The 12,675-nt window shown below is 44.8% G+C and overlaps 1 protein-coding gene and 1 pseudogene across 1 annotated transcript in view; both read left to right on the top strand.

Annotated features, from left to right (window-relative positions):
- The first annotated feature begins 8,295 nt into the window (after positions 1-8,295).
- LOC121273844 lies at positions 8,296-11,091 on the top strand (annotated as a pseudogene).
- Positions 11,092-11,141: 50 nt separating this feature from the next.
- Positions 11,142-12,675, top strand: part of LOC121273856 (gastrula zinc finger protein XlCGF57.1-like) — a 71,413-nt gene continuing 69,879 nt past the window's right edge. Inside the window, exon 1 of the mRNA XM_041180993.1 lies at positions 11,142-11,217. The gene's annotated coding sequence lies outside the window, so the exon portion shown is untranslated. The remainder of the gene's footprint in view (positions 11,218-12,675) is intronic.

Here is a 12,675-nt window from a genome sequence, read left to right as displayed (position 1 = left end):
AGGATATCATACACATGGGAACAGCACCACCTGGAAGTTCCCCTCTAAGCCACTCACAATCTGGACTTGGAAGTATATCATCAGTCCTTCACTGTTGCTGGTTCAAAATCCTGGAACTCCCTAACTGCACTGTGGGTGTACCTACATCACATGGACTGCAGCAGTTGAAGAAGGCAGCTCACAACCACCTTCTCAAAGGCAATTCGGGATGGGTAATCAATGCTGGCCTAGCCAACGATACCCACATCCCATCAATGAATAAAGAAAAAGGCTTGAAATATTATTTACATTTATCAATCTACAGATGCTGCCAGATATGCTGAGTACTTGATGCATTTTCAGTTATTATCTCTGGTTGCTCCTGACTTCACATTAGATTTATCAGTGACAGACATTTAATCCCGCCCATCCACACATGAAAACATCTCTATCTTGTCTACCCTGTTAAACCGTTTCATAGTCTTTAAGGCCTTGATCAAGTCATCCCTCACTCTATTTTTCAGAGAAACCATGTTCAGCCTTTCTTGATGGGAATTAACATTCCAGTTCTGGCGTAATTCCAGTCAACTTCTGTGCAAACACAACACTTGCAGCACCCGCCCTTTCACCTCCTCCCTTTCCAAGTTCCAGGTCTCACTTCCTGAATGACACAGGACATACTTATACTTCTTGAAATTTGTTATTGTGTACTAGTTGCTCCTGATGTGATCTCTACACCGAGAAAATCCAGATCGTTTGCCTGCTTTGTGGGAGGTGGTCCTATCACAAGACTATTTGTTCTTACCTCCTCTCCCCTTCTCCTTTCCCTGACTCTGTACTTGTTTGTAAATTATTAAATCTCTAAATTATTCCAGCTTGGATAAAAGATCACCGACTTGAAACATTCACTCAGTTCCCCTCCCAATTGGAGCTGTTTGACCTGCTGAGTGTTTCCAACATTTTCTGTTTTGAGTTTGGATTCCAGCAGAATCTTACAGTCAGAGATGTAACAGGTGGAAAACAAGTCCAGAGGCGGAGGAAGGGAGTAAAAGGACAAAATGGAAGGAATGATAAGTTACAAGGCATGAGAGAGAAACTGGCTAAATTGATGATGGTTCAAGGCAAAATGTGGGTGGGAATGGGACAAATTTTTCTTCCTACTGTTCAAACTGACACAAATATGATTCCTGATCAACCAATCGCAACTGTTCTTTCAAAGCAGCATGCCGTGCCGAATGGCCTCTTTCTGTGCTGTCGCTTTGTATCGTTTCATTTCCATCCCCACTGCTGCTATCATCACAATCATTCCATCATCTTACAACCCATCACCAGATACAAGTTTCTCCTACAAAAACTGCACGTTTAAATAGAACACAACCAACTTCTTCAGCCAATGAAAACAATGATTGCTGTGAGCTGGAACATGAAATTGACAGTGAGGTGAAATAGTCTCACAAGCTGCTCATGTGTAACTTTCAATTTGCAAAACCCGGCAACCCAATCAAACCCAGCAAAACGGTCACCCAGTCTGCATTTGGTCCCTCCAATGTAAAGGAAACCACATTGGGCGCAGCGAATGCAGTAGACTAAATTGAGGGAAGTGCAAGTGAAATGCTGCTTCACTTGAAAGGAATGTTCAGGCCCTTGGACGGTGAGCAGAGGAGAAGTAAAGGGGCAGGTGTTGCACCTTCTGCGGTTGCATGGGAAGGTGCTGTGGGAGGGGGTTGTGGTTTTGGGGGGTGACGGAAGAGTGGACCAGGGTGTCCCAGAGAGAACAATACTTGCGGAATGCCGCCGGTGTGGTGGTGGGGGGGGGGGGAGGTGCGGTGAAGGGAAGATGTGTTTGGTGGTGGCATCATGCTGGAGTTGGAGGAAATGGCGGAGGATGATCCTTTGAATGTGGAAGCTGGTGGGGTGATAAGTGAGGACAAGGGGTCCCTATCATGGTTCTGGGAGGGAGAGGAAGGTGTGAGGGTGGATGCACGGGAGATGGGCCGGACACAGTTGAGGGCCCTGTGAACGACCGTGGGTGCAAAAACCTTGGTTAAGGAAGAAGGAAGACATGTCAGAGGAACCTGTGTGCTGTTTTCATCTCCACATTCGTAAAATAATACACTTGCATTGGAAACAGTGCAGGGAATGTTCATTAAATTGGTCTCTGGGAGTTGGTTGTCCTATGCTGAGAGGCTGAATAAACTGCGCTTTTATTCTCTGGAGTTTAGAAGAATGAAAGAAAATCTAATTGAAACCTACAAAATCTCAGGGGGCTTGTTAGGGTGGACAAAGAGATTGTTTTCACTGGTCAAGGAGTCTAAAACACTGGGGCACAGTCTCAGGGTAAAGGGCTGATAATTTAGGGCTGAGATGAGGAGAAATTACTTCACCCAAAGGGTTGTGAATCTTTGAATTCTCTACCCAGAGGGTTGTGGATGCTCCATCATTGAATACATTTAAGGTCGGGATGGACAGATGTTTGGTCTCTTGGGGAACTAAGGGATATGGGGAATGGGTAAGATAATGGAGTTGAAGCCCAAGATCAGCCATGATTAAACTGAATGATGGACCAGGTTCGATGGGCCATGTGGTCTATTCCTGCTCCTAGTTCTTGTGTTCATGTGTATGATAAAGACAGTAATTCATGTTATAGCTAAAACGGAAACTGTTGTAAGTTCTCAGCAGGTCTGACAGCAAATGTGAAGGGAGAAACAGAGTGAAGGTTTCAGGTTTAATATGACTCATTTTCAAACCATGAGTTGAGTGTTAGTTACGAAGTCTTGCACAACATCGAGACAGGGAATGGAACCCAGGTGGTGAAAGCACAGAATCTGAACCATTAGGGTGTTTCTATAACATACTGTTTGAATGAAATTAGCTTCCAACTGAAGGACTAATGGTTTACGGCCGCCAAGGGTAAAATAGACTCCCTGTCTTCTTGCTTCTACTTATATTACCGACATCATTCTGCTTTGTGTGCTTTGGCTACCAAGGAATTCTTGTGCAAACTTTGCCAGTTCTGCTGTTATCCAGTAAGTTTCCACACAAGTAGATTTATGAATTTTCATTTCAAAAAAGCGAGAAAATTGCGGAAACGTGTGCATAACATCCAACCTATTAGAAAGATTGGGTTCAAAGCAATGAATAGAAATTGATTCTCTAATTGCATATAACGAACTGGAACACACCATCACACCGAGTGAATCCACTGTCTGTTTAAATGTTGCTCAGTGGTGGGATTGACATATGAGGGGAGATTGAGTCGGTTAGGATTATATTCGCTGGAGTTCAGAAGAATGAGGGGGGATCTCATAGAAACCTATAAAATTCTAACAGGACTAGACAGAGTCAATGCAGGAAGGATGATCCCAATGGTGGGGGAGTCCAGAACCAGGGGTCACAGTCTGAGGATACAGGGTAGACCATTTAGGACTGAGATGAGGAGAATTTTCTTTACCCAGAGATTGGTGAGCCTGTGGAATTCGCTACCACAGAAAGTAATTGAGGCAAAAACATTATATTCTTTCAAGAAGGAATTAGATATAGCTCTTGGGATCAAAGGATATGGGGAGAAAAAGTGGGAGCAGGCTATTGAGTTGGATGATTAGCCATGATCATAACGAATGGCTGAATGGCCTACTCCTCCTCCTATTTTCTATGTTTCTATGTAAACTTCAATCTTTCTCCACTGTGTAACATGTAGGAACTGAATCAATAAGCAGTCTCCAATTAAATAAACACAGAAAGGTTCAATCCCCTCTTGCAACTTATCAACCTGTTGTTATTCTCTGTACCATTTACCATGAAGATACATAATGAAAGTAAATAAAGTTTGCAATGGTGAAAATGTGCTCACCCCTCAGTGAACTGAACCACATTCACACACACAGATGAACACACACAGATGTATACACCGAGAGTGATAGCAGGCAAGTTTTTCTCTAAGGAGAGGCAAACTCTCAGAAAGCAAGGATGCTACTAATTGGCACAGCTTTGTTTGACTGCAAATTCTGTGATTGCTTATGGATGAACAGAAACGAAGGAACATAGAAGAGAAAGAGGAAAAACAGATAGGAGTGTCTGGAAGGTTTTGACTCCAATTAGCCAATAATTAATTCTGGAGGCACCAAAAGAAAGGAACACTGAGCAGCACAGTTGGCAGGATGCAAACCTACGTGGGCAGATCCCAGCGGAGTTAGAATTCATCGCCTTAATCAGTCAACCACGACTGGAGACCGTACACTGGTGTAAATGTTGTTCATGTAAAATCATGGAATCGTTACAGCAGAGAATGAAGGCATTCAGCCCCACCTATTCTTAGTCATCCTGCAATTCCTACAGCCTCCCTTGTTCTTATTACCAAGACAACCACGTCATATGTCAAATGCACCAAGCCTATCCTAAGGGATTTGATGAAACATCTGAAAGGACAAAGCAACTGAAATTTTGGCAGTATTGAGATTCAAATCCAAGACTTGATAGAAGCTGCAGTCTAAATCCAGCGCCTTCAAAGACTCAAACATGCTGCTGCTGGCAATATGATAGTAACCATTGCCTTGTGTAGATCAAAACAAATAGGAACAGGTATAGAAAATTTCGTTGCTCAATCCCCCTCACAGTACCATAAAATCAGAACCAAGGCAACACCACATATAGAGGTCATTCAGCCCGGGTCAGGGGAATATCGGCCATTCAGCTCCTTGTACCTGCTCTGCCATTCAGTAAGATCATGGCTGATCTGGTTGTGGTCTCAACTCCTCTTTCCTGTCCATCCGTTCCCATGTCCACAGCCCCCCACCCCCCACCCCCATGCTGCCCCCCATAACCCTTGACTCACTTGTCCATCAAAAATCTGTTTAATTCTGCCTTGAATAAATTCAATGACGCAGCCTCCACTGCTTTCCGAGGAACATTCCTCAGACTAACGACCCTCTCAGAAAAAAAAAATCTCTTCATCTCTGTCTGAAAAGGGAGGCCTATTACTCTTCTGGAAACTAACTCACCAGCCTTTTTCCTGGACTTGCTGCAGGTTTTGGTCCAATTCCCTTTTGAAAACCACGACTGAATCTGCCTCTGCCACACTCTATCTAACCCAGCCACTGGCTCCATCCCTCCCCACTCACCGGGTAGTTTCTCACCCAATAAACAGCCACTGCACCACTTGGTGCGACCCCGGGAGTTTCTTATTGAGATTTTGCGGACTCCACTGGGTATTTGTGAAGGCTCACCATCCATTCAGCCGCCGCCATTCTTCCCCACTTACTCTGCCCCTCCATTCCTCCCCTAGCACTTGACCCCTCCAGTTGTCCTCACTCACTCGGCCCCTTCAATCCTCCCCACCCACCAGCGTCATTCACTCTCCTCAAAAACCTGTTGCTCAGCTCAAGTTAGAGCCCACAATGCCTATGCTCCTGGCAGAGTCCGGTACTGCGCCTGTGTGGGGAAATCCTGCAGTGAAGATAGGGCACATGCTAATCCGCATTGAAGGCTGGGTAGGATCACCGCCATTGAAAGGCCAGGCGGTTGAATAGAAAATTACGTCTTGTGATCCGAACGCAATGAAGCCATTCGGCCAAGATACGCAATGATTTTTTTAAAGTCACTTGTTCATTCCAGCTGCTGAGACTCCAATGGGTTCACATCTAACTGTTGGGGTTTATTCTGCTGTTGATTACTCCCAGAACAGAAGTGGAGGTTTCATGCACTTTGATTGCTGGAACAAATTATTCAGTAATTCTACATATTATCTCCATGGCTCCAATTGTATTCGGAGTGGAAAACATAATTCTCTATTTAACACATTGCCCTTTTCATGGCTGGGGTCTTACCCAGCATTCGCGGCGGGATAGAATGTGCCCAATCTTCATCACAGGGGCTCCCTGCGCAAGCGCAGTGGGGGGGGAGGGTGTAAGGAATGGAGCATGCGCAGAAGGTCCAGCCTAGCGCACGCGCAGTCTGGATGCTGCAGTTGCAGGGAGGCCGTTATCGACATTCGGCAACTCGAGAGAAACGGCCGATTGTAGGAGGAATGGAGGTGGCCGACCGGGTGGGGAAGATTCACAAACACCCAGTGGAACCGCCAAACCCCAAAGGAAACTCCCGGTCCCAAGGTTAAACCGAGCGGGTCGGCGGTTGTTTATCGGATGAGAAGCTGCCGGGTGAGCGGGGAGGGATGGAGCCGGCGGCTGGGTTAGACAGGAGGGTTCACAAACACCCGGTGTAGACCCCAAACCCCCAGTAAGAAGATCCCGGGTCCGGGGGTCAACGGCCGCCATCTTTACAGGGATCAGTGTGCGGCGGAGCGCATGCGCGGCCACTGATGACTCAGCTCCGCCCCTCATTCACTCCGATTGGCCGGAGGACCAGCCGCTGCCGCTCGGTCATCCAGCCCCGCCCCTTCCTAAACAAAAATAAAAATACCTGGAAAAACTCTGCGGGTCTGGCAGCATCTGCGGAGAGGAAACAGTTAACGTTTCGAGTCCATCTGACTCTTCATCAGAACTAAGGAAAAATAGAAGAGGTGAAATATAAGCTGGTTTAAGGACCGGGGGGGTGGGGTGGGGTGGGGACATGTAGAGCTGGATAGAGAGCCAGTGATAGGTCATGGAGTCACAGAGAGAAACAGCGGAGAAACAAGCCCTTCGGCCCATCGTGTCCATCACTGCCAAAGCCCCGATCTATTCTAATCCCATTTTCCAGCACTTAGCCCCTAACCCTGTAAGCTGTGGTGTTTCAGGTGTTCATCTAAATCTTAAATGTTGTTGCCTCTTCCACCCCCTCAGGCAGTGAGTTCCAGACTCCAGACGCCAACCACCCTCTGGGTGAAGAAAACTTCCTCAAATCCCCTCTAAACCTCCTGCCCCTTACTTTAAATCAATGACCCCTGGTTATTGACACCCCTGCTAAGGGGAAATGCTACTTCACTCCCACCCTATCTATGCCCCTCATAATTTTGTATACCTCTATCAGGTCCCTCCTCAGCCTTCTCTTCTCTTAGTAAAACAACACCAACCTATCCAGTCTCTATTTACACAGTTGAAACTCTCCAGCCCAGGCTACATCCTGATGAATCTCCTGTGCACCTCTCCAGTGCAGTCGGAGAGGCCGGAGCTGGAGCCAGAGATGCCATCAATCACTCCCCAGTCATTTTGAGCTCGAGCAAGAGCAGTGCGGAAACTCTGGGAGGTGGATGGGGAGGATTCAGAAACATGTGCTGGAGGCAGGAAACTCCCGATAAGAACCTGCAGCTCTGGGGATTTTCACCATGAACAGGCCCAGGTTAACAGCTGCCGTCTTGATTCAGCAGCGAGCTTTGCGCATGCCCAGCTATCCTGGTGAAACAAGAGAGCAGGTGGTGCTTCAGGGTCCCCGTGACCAGGAGAGAAAATTATTGATTCATTGATTTTACTCTCACTCTGCACACAGGGGTTTGAGAACTGAACTGAACCAGTGCAGATGGAGGGAGAAAACTGGGAGTGGAGGAAATATATGGGGGAGAAGGTATGATGGGTTTGGAATTTAGCACAGGAAATGGTAGAGTGTTTGGGCCAAGGGTTTGCAGCTTTGGGAAACAAGAAAATAAAAACTAGAATTGACTGCTCTGAATTCCTATTCTGTACTTACAGTGATTACTTTTGTAAACTCTCTTTACAGGTCTTAGAAGGCAAGGATTTGGAGATGTGTACTGAAACTAAACATGTTGGTTGAGTCAATTGGTTATCCAGAACCTGAATACCATCGACCTTTGAAGGTGGAAGGGAAAACGTTCGTCTGTTTTTATCTCCAAGAAAATAATTGAAATATAAATGTGACTGGACAAGCATCAAGACAGATATACCTGAGTGAGTGTTTCAGCACACTGACTGTGGAAGGAGCTTTAACCAGTTACACAGCCTGGACAAACATCACACCATTCACAGCAGAGAGAAACTGTCACCTGTTCTGTGTGTGGACAAGGTTCCAATTGATTGGCTCCACTGTAGAAAAACAAAGACATTGGCATCATGGAAAAACCTTGGAAATGTGAGGACTGTGGTAAAGGATTCATTTATCCATCCCGGCTGGAATACCATCGACACAGTCACACTGGGGAGAGGCCGTTCACCTGCTCCAAGTATGGGAAGGGATTCACTCAGAAAACCTCCCTGATGTTACACCAGAGAATTCACACTGAGGAGAGGCCCTTCAGCTGCACTTACTGTGGGAAGAAGTTCAGGTATTCATCCATCCTCACTACACACCAGCGAGTTCACACTGGGGAGCGACTGTTCACCTGCCCCATGTGTGGGAAGGGATTCACTCAGTCAGCCAGCCTGCTGAATCACCAGCGAATTCACACTGGGGAAAAGCCGTTCACCTGCTCTGTGTGTGGGGAGGGGTTTCACTCGGTCATCCAGTCTTTGGTCACACCAGCAAATTCATACTGAGGAGAAGCCTTTAAGCTGCACCTCCTGTGGAAAGAGTTTCGGGCATTCATCCACACTCGCTGTACACCAACGTACTCACACTGGGGAAGGACTGTTCACAAGCTCTGTGTGTGGGAAGGGTTTCACTCAGTCATTTGACCTGGTTAGACACCAGCGGCTTCACACTGGGGAGAGACCATTCACTTGCTCCGTTTGTGGGAAGGGATTTGCTCGATTATTCAGCCTCCAGTTACACCAGCGAATTCATACTGAGGAGCACAGGTGCAGTACCTGTGGAAAGAGTTTCAGACAGTCATCTGTCCTCATTGAACACCAGCGAATTCACACTGAGGAGAAGCCATTCAGCTGCACTTCCTGTGGAAAGAGGTTCAGACATTCTTCTGCCCTCACTGTACACCAGCGCACTCACACTGGGGAGAGGCCATTCACCTGCTCCCTGTGTGGGAAAAAATTTGCTCAGTCACTTGATCTGGTGAGACACCAGTGAATTCACACTGGGGAGAGTCCATTCACCTGCTCCGCGTGTGGGAAGGGATTTGCTCAGTTATCTGGCCTTCAGTCACACCAGCAAACTCACACTGAGAAGACCCCATTCAGCTGAAATATCTGTGGAAAGAGTTTCAGACAGTCATCTAAGCTGACTGTACACCAGCGAGTTCACATTGAGGAGAGACCATTCACCTGCTCTGTGTGTGGAAAGGGATTCACAAGGTCCTCCAACCTGCAGACTCACCAGTGAATTCACAAATGACTGTGGAGTTGGATTCTGCGGTTATTGCTTCTGTTAATCACGTCCAGGATTGATAGTTGGACAATAATTAGGTCTGTTCCTGCTGATGTTAACAGCCGTATAACTGGCTGGAGTTTAATATCCTGGATCTGTCACTGATCTTCTGGACTGCAGTGTCCCTTTTTAAAAGCACCATCTGTGATCTTTCCCTTAATTCAAGTACCCATGACAGGAACGCATTTATAATAAAATTATTAACTTTTACTTTATCCTAAATTTATCTTTGGTACAAACTCTACAATTCAGTGTCTGAGAGGTTCCACTGATTAACATCTCCAATTAGAAAGTGCTGATTAATCCTTGCTGACAATTCTTACTGACTTGAACATTACTCACAGAGACACCTCCATTATGTAACTAAATTATCAAGGAATATAAACAAATTAGGGAAGTATTTTACAGGCAGATCAATGAAAGCTTCATCAGTCAATGTTGATATTGGTGAATCTTGAAAGTCACTGAGTTCAATCATTTCTGACACAGCAGCAGCAATTTTGGAAAGGTGGAACTCACAACAAAGACTGGTTTGAGACCTACTCAGCAGAGATGAATCTGTCTTTGAAACAAAAAGCAAAGCCTACCTGATTACAACATAAACCCAACAGCTAGAACACTGTGTAACTTGAATGAAGCTGAGACAGTTGTGTAAAAGACAGGGAGGTACTTTGCAAATAAACACTGGATCAGCCCATGTCAAGAAACCCAAACTGCCTGTGACAATGGAAATCTGCGTGCTGTGTATGGTGGGATCAGGAGGATGCTTGTTCCGACCATTACCAAAGTTACCCCTTGAAATCCGCAGATGGTGAAGTTCTCACCGACTGAAGTGAACAGATGTCCCCCTGGGTTGAACTTTACTGTGAGCTGTACTCCCCTGAGAAGGACATCCCCCTGTCTCCGTTGACTCTCTTCTGCAGCTTCCTGTCATGGTTGAATTGGATGAGGACTCTCATCATTTGAGTTCAAAAAGGCCATGAATTGCTGAGCAAGCAGAAAGACACCTGGCAAGGATGGAATTCCAGCTGAACTGCTCAAGCCCAGAAAGTCCCATCTACTGTCCCACCTTAATGAGCTCCTCCTTCTCTGTTGGGATGTAGGATCCTTTCCACACGACATGTGTGATTGAAGAATGATCACATTATACAAAATGAAAGGTGACAGAGGAGATTGCAACAACTACAGGGACATCTCACTCCTCAGCATCACAGGGACGACCTTCACTAGGGTCAGGCTTAAAAGACTCCATCTATTGCAGACCGAGTGTATCCAGAAGCACAGTGCGGTTTCTGTGCTGGCAGATCTACAGTGGACATGATCTTCTCCATACACCAGCTACGAGAGAAGTTTACAATTGGGATTGAATCTAAAATGCTGCCAGCTTCTGTGCTGAGAAAAATGAAAGGTTATAATTACTGATTAAAAGTAAACCTTTGAGTATGAATTACAATGAACTTGTACAATTGTAAAAGACATCGAAAAGTTGGATTCCCTAAAGATAAGCTTCAGCCTTGAGGTTCTGTTCTGGAGCTCACAAGCTGTGGGAAGCTCCACCCTCTTTAACTCTTTTCAGTCTCAGAAGGTTGAAGCTCCTTTTGCCTGTGAAAGGGAACTTTTTCAGTTTTATTTTTCTTCAGTTTTATTATCATCATTTGGAAAGGTGTCTGAAGAAAGAAGAAAATAATAACATTTTGAAAAAGCTGAGAAAAATATCAAGAGACTTGGAAAAACAAAGATTAAAATGAGGTTTGGTTCATCCTTGATCTGAAAATGAAGTTATATAAAGTTGACACAAGTGTGCACATTTGAGAATGTTTCTTCAGCCCCTTTGCTAACAAGCAGAGAAGTTAACCCTTTCCACTGACAGCATGGTGACAATTTAAACAAAAGGCTTTTCTTTATAAACATTTGGCTTCATCCTATTTGTTATTGTTCAGGACAAAGTGCCTGAGAATGGGAGATATGGGAGTGATCTGCAATCTGTTTGCAAGTATCTGTACTTCTGTCTGTGATCTACAAACACCTTGTTATGTAAGTATTAAATGGGACAATATAGTTCCTCCAGCGCTCCTGAATGAGATAGAATAGTAATTCATGGAATGATGCATTTAGAATAAAATATAGAGAAAATCACACCACCAGTCGGGAATTGGAATAATTCACCTGGGTATAGTTCAATGGAATAGTTCAATCTAATGTACATGTACATTCTAGTTAAAGCCAGGAAAGAGTAGATGAGAATAGTAAACAGAGATTTCTTTTGGTGATGTTTGTGTCCTTGCCTCTGTATTTAAAAGAGACAGAATTTCATAGTCTGGCCACTATCCGAGGCATCAAAACCATGCAAGGTTAGCTCAGCAAAGATCTTAAGACAGACACCCCATTGATATTTTGATAAGATCACCTGAAAGGCCAAGAGTAGGTTCGCACATGATATTGGGTTACAGCGTGAGTGTGCAGATGTGATATATTCCATGTGGTGTAATTAACATGTGGAAATGCATGGTGACCCTGCACTGAAGAGCAGGTCCCAGACATGCTCAGCTACTTCACAACAGAACAACATGAAGTGATTATTGTGGAAAATTGAATGAGACATTTAAATCATCAAGACATTAACTCACACTCCATAGTGAAACTAACTATAAAACAATCAGCATTGAATTAAACACACTGGTACCTATCAGAGGGAATTAAGTTAAATTGAAGCGGGAAATAGAGTTCGGATTTAGAAAATATCCACAAGGTGGATGCTGGTGAACAGAGCTGGAGAATCTTTAAAATCCGTGTGTGAACTTCTGTTTGAACCAGATATATTTACGACATGCCAATAATTTAGATTGTGAGAGATGATTGGCAGGTGGGGAGGATGAATCTAAGTCGATAGTTATCCCATTTTAGAGGAAAAGTTTTGACATTTACTCTTGGTGGCAGCTCTACGGTTTGTGTTGCTGATTCTGATCATTCTAGTAGCTCTAGTATGTTATCTATGGTTTGCCATCAAGAAATTAGGAAAACAAGCTCGTAGCTTAGAAATTGTGAGGTTAGTCAGAAATCAGTTGTGAGAAATCAATAAGGATTTTCCCTTCTCAAGCTGGAGAGATCTGTAAGAAATCAGTGTCCAATCACTTTATAAAACCTCCTGAAATGTACTGAATATTATAGGAATAGCTCTCTCCCTCTCGCTTAGGAATAAAGATTTCTGGCTTTGCAAATATAGGACAACATATCCCAATGTTACCTCATAGGGATGGACTCGGTAGTTAGGGAACGGAATTTGTAGTGGTGACTGAAGACAATGGCCTTGATCTTCCCAATTCTTAAAAGGAGCAAATTTCTGCTCATCCTGTACAGGATGTGGGATAAACAGTTTGATAATTTAGTAACAGTGGAGGAATGGTGGGGGATGGTGTTGAGGTAGAGCTGGGCTTTGTCAGTTTACATGTGAAAACTAACACGGTGTTTTTTGGATGATGTCACCTCGTGACT

Source organism: Carcharodon carcharias (genome assembly GCF_017639515.1).
Source record: "Carcharodon carcharias isolate sCarCar2 chromosome 27 unlocalized genomic scaffold, sCarCar2.pri SUPER_27_unloc_2, whole genome shotgun sequence".
In the NCBI taxonomy this organism is placed as follows: domain Eukaryota; kingdom Metazoa; phylum Chordata; class Chondrichthyes; order Lamniformes; family Lamnidae; genus Carcharodon; species Carcharodon carcharias.
Note: the sequence above shows the minus strand (reverse complement) of the source record. Positions and strands in the feature narration are given on the sequence as shown.